The sequence below is a fragment of the Aythya ferina genome (assembly GCF_964211825.1).
Source record: "Aythya ferina genome assembly, chromosome: 1".
Lineage (NCBI taxonomy): Eukaryota > Metazoa > Chordata > Aves > Anseriformes > Anatidae > Aythya > Aythya ferina.
Genome location: NC_140296.1, coordinates 139,248,568 through 139,255,825, shown reverse-complemented (window position 1 = coordinate 139,255,825; position 7,258 = coordinate 139,248,568). Strand labels below are relative to the sequence as shown.

Genomic DNA, 7,258 nt, shown 5'->3' with positions numbered 1-7,258 from the left:
CAAACATGAAGTTTGCATAACACCATTTGAATCAAGGAGATAAAAGTAGATCAACCAAGTGAAGAATAAGATAACTATTTCTACTATGCATCAGTAAATGACATGAACAATGTATTATGAGTGGGCTCCAGCCCATTTAGGCTGTCTGGATTTTTCCTGGACTCACTGCTGTGAAGTAGACATGGCAAAGTTAACTGAGGCAGTAAGAAGTAAGTGCAAATGTTCAAGGGGTTTTGTGGATGAGGTTTATTTTGATACCAAGATAAATCATGCATATATTCTCAAATTCCAGTATCAAGCTTTTTTCATGTCTGTTGACTGTCACATGCTGTGAGGCTAGGCCTCAAAGGAAGGGTGTGTTATATGGTACAACGTGATACCTTATTTTAGACCATCTCCTGGAGGCCTGTGATGCAGCCTTCTGAGATGACACCTGAGCATCAGGTGTATTCAAATTTACTTGTTACTCTTTATTAAGCTCTCAGGCTGTAAGACTGACTTGCTCTCCTAGACATTCTGAGACTCTCCCTCTCTTGTCCTCCAGAAAACACCCAACCCTTAATGAAAACCTAAGTGATGGTGAGTTCTGTATTCATTTGCTTTTAGGCATACCCCAGGCTTGTGTTTGACCTGAACACTGCAGGCTTCCAGTCAGGTACCCTAGCTCAGAGTTTTGCATCAGCACAGCTCCCACGCTGATGCTACCAGAACAGGTAGGAGCAGCCTAGTGTTCCCATGTTTAGAATCAAATTCATCCGGTTAATTCAGCTCTTCCTTGGGAAGTAGGGGAGATGGTTGTGCTGTTTGTGATGCATCATTTTGTAATAGGATCACTGTCTTCGGTTTAAAATTTCTTCTAAATGGAGGTTTCTGATTTTACAAATGAACCCTAAAGAGTGAAGTGAGCAAGGCATAACCTGTTGGAGCAGGGGTGACTCAGTGCTTACTGCAGAAACTATACCAAACCTCATCACTTCCTGGGTTTTCACTTTCCCCAGCAACTGTGGCGGAAAATGTCTACCTTCCTGTCTGCCTTTGTGTCATCAGTGCATGGTGGTTTTAGCTGTCTTGTAGGCCTAGGTGATGATGGATGATACTGCGTGTTTCTTTTATAGTAATTTCCCCTGCACTGACTTCCCATCCAAAAGTACTAGGAAATTGTTGTCAATGTGAGGACTATTAAACTCTTTGAATAAGTGATTTTCATAGGTTGTTGGATGGGTGGAACTGAGAAGACCTCTCTTGCTTTTCTCTCTCTTCATTTCCTAACCTAGTGCTTGCCAGACTAACTAAGCTCATTGTGAGCTGGGAACCTGTCTCTGAAAGACACCAGCCATCTCTAGAGGCTGTTGTGCAAGGTAGAACTAGGGATACTAGCTCCTCTTCTGTTTTCCCCTGAGATACCCCAGCACAACTTTCCTCTTCTGCACTCCGCAGTGGGGCCTTGCAGCTCCCCTCTAACTGAACACAGGTGCTCACCTGTGGTGTGAAGCATCATGCTACTCACTCCTGACTCCTGTCTCAGCAGATTTGTTCCTGTACTGGAAAGGAAGACAGAGACAGGGCAACTGTAACAATAGGGGTTGGATCAGCCACCCAAAATAGTGCCAGATAGGACACAAACCTAAGTCATGGCTAATGCAGTGAGGTAAGTACCTGTGGTGTCATCAAGCAAAGCGCATGTTTACAGCTGCAGAACTGCTGTGGTGTGAATTTACTACTCAGCCCCAGTGGACACACCTGATCTGTTCCATTATACAGGTCCTTTTGTTCATAAATACAGAAACATCTTTAGCAAAACCATGAACAGGCTAGCACAGGACCTGACATAGCAGAGAACAATCGCTACTGTAAGAATAATCTGTACAGGTAGTGCTGATGGGGAAAGTACTTTGCTCTGATAGATACATGAAGCTTGATTTTCAGCACTGAGAGCATCTCTTTGCCAGTCACTAATTTAAGGGCCTGTCCAACTGTGGTGGAGGGGTGCTGTGAGCTTAATTTCACATAGCAGTTTGCAGAAATATATATTACTGCAGATAAGCAGTCTCTTTGCATTATTTATAAGGAAACTCAAGTAAATTATTGTTGGTTTTCATGCTGCAGGTAAAGTTTTAATGAAAACAATAATGAATGCTGTGCTGGCATGCATATGCAACCTAAATATGCAGCCAAATTAGCTATCTAAGCAGATGCTTCATATCCTGAATTGCCTATAAGGAATGCTGTTCAGTTGCTTTAAAAATTGTATATACACTACTGACTAATTTTTTGTAAAAGACGTATTTTGTTGGTTTGTTTGTTTGTTTTGTTTGTTTGTTTGTTTTTTCAAATAAAATGTTTTAGTCATAGTGTCAGCAAGTATGACTACAAAACTAAAGCAGAAAGAAAGATGCAGGAAGCTACCTTTGTGCAAGAAAGGTTCAGGGAAAATTCAGAAATACTGCATTTTTAAAGATATTGCTGTACTGCAATATGGACATTATAGCAAATGTAAGAAAAGCATCCTCTCAGAAATGCAAATCAAGACAATGTTAATACTGTGCAAGTAAATTAGTGTTTTGACCTTAGATGTCTTTACTTTTGTGTTTAAACTATTACTTATTTTCTTTGATAAAGACAATAGAGCATATAACAGTCAGCTGTTATACTAGGCTTACAGTATGTATTAGCCTGTAGTATACTATGTAAGGGTTTATAATATAACGCTTTAAAATTTTACTGGTTGACCTGAAAGTACTTTTGGCGTCATGGTCATGAATGCAGGGTATACAAGTGGGTCTTTGTTACCATTGCCCTTTCCCTGTTTTGCAGACACTTTGGAGTTGAATTTAAAGCCATACTTAATTCTGGTTCTCCTCAATGTGATGATAATACTAACAGATTCCTGAGGCAGCATGGGATCAATTCTGCCAGGCTACAATAACAAAGTCACCTTGGCTCAGGTTCACCAGAGTGGCTGAGTTCTTCACTTCGGGGCTGTTCTGTACCCTCTTTCTGCTCCAGAAATCCTGCAGAGCCCCATGGCTGCAATGGGAAGGGGTCTTAAAAATGGTGATGAACTAGCTTGCTAAATTTTCCTTAGGAAAAAGCATTCTGAAGTACATAAGGAGCTTGTCTTAACAGTGTGCTAGTAACACAATACTATGTTTTTATATTTGTACAATGTATGATATGAACAATTTCTGGAAGGTCAACAAACCCTGTTGAATGCATTGCAATGACAAAGCCATTGAGCAGGCACACTGGATTGGGAAGGCAAAAAGAATAGCAGCAGCAAAATCACAGGAGGTAAGAGAAATGGAAGAAAACAACACAAAGTGAAATTTAAAGAGCGGTATGAAAAAGAGCTTTGGGTTTAGGCACTCAGCTTTGGAAAGTTTGTCTCTTTCACCTGAAATGTGTGGCTTTAGATCTCCTTTTCTGAAGCATTTAAGCTCCTTTCTTGGGCCACTTAGTGTTTATTAGATTTTTATATATATATATATATGATATATATATTTATGATATGTTTATGTCTATATATAAAAGCCTAATATATGTATGTAAGCACATATACAGTATCTACACATGTATGCATGCATATATAAATACATGCATGTAAACATATATACATGTATATGCATACATATATATGCCTATGTATTATATATCTCATGTATTTATATATATACACATATATAAAAATCATCCTAGATGTCTTATTTTAACTATGTTCTAAGATGGATGTGATGTGGCTGTTCTCCATTTTAACACTCAATTTTCTCAGCAATTTGTTTTTTGAAGCTGGAGTTGTTGCACTCAGAAACAACTCTGGTAAAGCGTGTTGTTCCTTTTACAGTATCAAAGTACAAAGATGCTCAAATAAAAAGAGGGATTAATATATGTAGTCTACATTCAGTAATGGCTAGCTTTCCAGTTGGTGTGTACAGACTGTACAGATAGGTTTTTCACTTGTAGTGTAGGTATTTCAAAGCTCAGGAGGGTGTTGGTAACTCAGTAACTTTGTATGTTATGTGTAGGTGTCAGCAGAGCATGTAAATATTTTCTATATAGTGTATAATAATATTCTATCTATATCTCACAGAAAAGTGAAACTTTGCTTCCCTCCCCCTCTTTATTCTCTCCTTGTCATTTCCCTTGACTTATTCTATGTGAATAAATGAGAGTGAGAAGTGTTTTCAGAATTGAAAAGTCCTTTTTGCCCTTTACAACAAAAGTCTTCTTCACAGATGAATCATGTCATAATGACTCAAACACTATGTGGTGTTACAACTTTTATTTTCCTTGCCCAGAAGAATCTACCATGCTAGGTTTTACTAAACAGGTAAGGTATAGTCCATGCTCTGTGAACCTTGTAAGTGAGAAGGAAATACAAGTCTGTAATGCAGCAAACCAGATATTAACCACATCTTTTTGTTACCAGAATTCTTGTTCATCTTCTGTTTAAATAAATCTTGACATTTTTCACTTTTTGTTTGTTTGTTTGTTTTCACTAGCATATGGAAAAACCTTATTTTGTTTGTATAGCTTTGCTGATACCTTGCCATCACCTTGGTGCTGCAGTGCTTTGGAGCACTGATCTAAGAGAAGTAGTATCACACCATCTGCAAGCAGGGTATCAACAACCATGAATCTTGCTCATAAAGGGCAGACTTCCGACAGGGGCCATATTTGTCAGTAATAATGATAGACATGATGACATCCCCTGCAGCCAGACATGAAGCTTAATTGCTGCTGTGCTTGCCACGGTGATCTCTGTTCCTTGCGTTACAGTTTCAGAAAAATGACAGTAGGTGGCACTGGAGAACAGTAACACGGGAGGTTGGATCTGTTACGAAATGGAACAGTCTCCTTACTGGCTCGATGTTTAGCCAGGTTTCTGTCCCTACAGACTGCTGAAACACTTTGCTGCATTCCCCTTAGAAACCTGCTATAGTCGAAGCCTCAAGGCTTCAAATGAAAGGGTGAGATTTGTGAAAGCTTCACACTGTGTGAAGCAAGACTGAGCAATAGCTTACTTAAGATGCTGTACATCTGGGGGTACGTAAGAGCAATTATTTTGCCAGCTCTTTACCCGCAGCTTTTTGTCAGACCTAGGTCATACACATGAGTTTATATATGGCTAAATCAACATATGATTCATCTTTAATTTTAGTGAACTGTAGGCTCCTGCCAGTTGGTGGAGCAGCAAGAGTATCTAACAGAAGAAAAGAAGGCATCCCAGGGAGTCTCCTTTTTTTTTTTTTTTTTTTTTTTTTTTTTTGTCTCTGGAGATGATGTACCACAGGCCAGCAAAAGAGGGGGGGGGGGGAGGGGGGAAGGAGGGGAGGGGGAGATAATTCTTCAGAGTGCTAGGAGGAAATCAGGGTAGAAAGTGACTCAGCAGTTTTCTGCCTACTATTTTGATGGGAAAAAGAAAACAAATAATTGTGAAAATGTTCAGGGTTTCCCAAGGAAAATCTTCTTAAATTTCTTGTGGAAATCACCATGGGGAGAGGAGGACATGTCCCAGTTCATATTACACAAATAGCCTTCTGTGTTTGTTTAGGAATATGAGCTCTCCCCATGCATATTTCTTCTGTTTTCTCTACCCTCCTCCTTTTACTACATCCAGTCACTGTGAGATGAAGCAACATCACACAGTCACACTGCCATAAATTCTGAAATAGCACCTCCTAAAATTGGTGTGATCCTGTCTCTCAGGATCGCTTCAAAGTAATCACTGGTAACAACTACAGTGCAGTATAAATGCCACCAAATAGTTTGTGGAGCAAACTATTGTGACATTTTTTAAGGGTTGGAGAATATATGAGAAGAAAAACATTACCTTTCACCAACTGAAATAAGTTTTGTCCTTGGCTAACTGCTTTTAAATTGCAATGATATCACTGACAGCTTTTGTGGTACTTTGAAGGGCAGAGTTTTCCCAAGAACACTTTATCAAATTATTACTTCATTCAGTTTATCAGATACAAGATATCTATAATTAATTATTAACTTTCAGTGCTTTATCCTAATCTGTTCAGTCTTGCCATACAGCATTTTATAACTGAAATAGTCATGTTTACACTGACTACCTCACCATTTTTGAGGGTATTTTCCTGCTTGTAACAACCGTGGAGTAGATTAGGATTGGGATTTTTTGTGAGTTTTGAATAGCTACATCAGCATGGCAATTTATACCTTTTTAAGGAAAGGTATGAAGCTTTGAGGCAGATCATCCCTGAGGGAACTCCTTCTATTTTGTGCCTGGAGCAGCCTCTGCTGCTTCTTTTAGTGGTAGAGGGTCCTGGGCTCCTTGAGGACTAGGAATATGTTCATAATCAGTGTTGTATTTTTACTTCAGGCCCTATTTAGAGGGACAAAGCCATCATCAGTCTGTGGCCAATATCCCACCTTAAGAATCTTCCCCTTTAGACTGTCCCAGCTCTCAGAGTGAGGAGCCAAATGTGGAGGACCTCTCTGCCAGACAGTATTTGTACCTTCCCTTTCTTCTGTGAGCAAAGCACTCATTTCAGAGCTCTCACCACCAGTGGCAAATAGAAGCTGCATGAAGATGAAGCAGAGTAAAATTTCTGAATCCTGTTGTAATGCAGAAGTCATTCTGAGGCAAATCTTTCCAAGCCTTTCCCATGAAGTTGTCTTGTTATTTTAAGCACATTTGATACTTGTACTTTAAGCGTGAGATCATCTACCACCATGAGAAAGACAGAGAGAGAGAGAGAGAGAGGGGGAGGGAGGGAGGGAGGGAGGGAAGGAGAGAGAGATAGAGAGAGAGGGAGGGAGAGGGAGAGGGAGAGGGAGAGGGAGAGGGAGAGGGAGAGGGAGAGGGAGAGGGAGAGGGAGAGGGAGAGGGAGAGGGAGAGGGAGAGGGAGAGGGAGAGGGAGGGAGTAGGATTCTCAAATAATGAGAGACAACAGATAAGATGATTCCTTTTTATTTTTACTGCTGTTTGAAATTTCCCTGAAGGAAGAGGTGGGAAAGAATCACCACTTTAGTAAACCAGTTAAACAGGAAGGGAAGCTTCTGACGACTAAGTTACACCCCCTTCGTGTTGAAAGCACATAGGTCATCTGAATGTGTCTGTGAACAGGAAGAAATAGGAGACTATATCCTTCTAACAAATTGTGTGTTTCAGGTAAGAGGTTGCAACATATATTCTTACTGCTTAGCACTAGCCCAGTATTGCACTTCTGGGATCCAATGAAAAGAGAAAATTGAGCCTACAGTGCACAAAGCTTTTATGCTAGTATG

General features: G+C 40.0%; 1 protein-coding gene across 1 annotated transcript in view; it reads left to right on the top strand.

Moving 5' to 3' along the window:
* Positions 1–7,070: 7,070 nt before the first annotated feature.
* Positions 7,071–7,258, top strand: part of PIK3C2G (phosphatidylinositol-4-phosphate 3-kinase catalytic subunit type 2 gamma) — a 215,961-nt gene continuing 215,773 nt past the window's right edge. The window contains exon 1 of the mRNA XM_084526130.1: positions 7,071–7,142. The gene's annotated coding sequence lies outside the window, so the exon portion shown is untranslated. The remainder of the gene's footprint in view (positions 7,143–7,258) is intronic.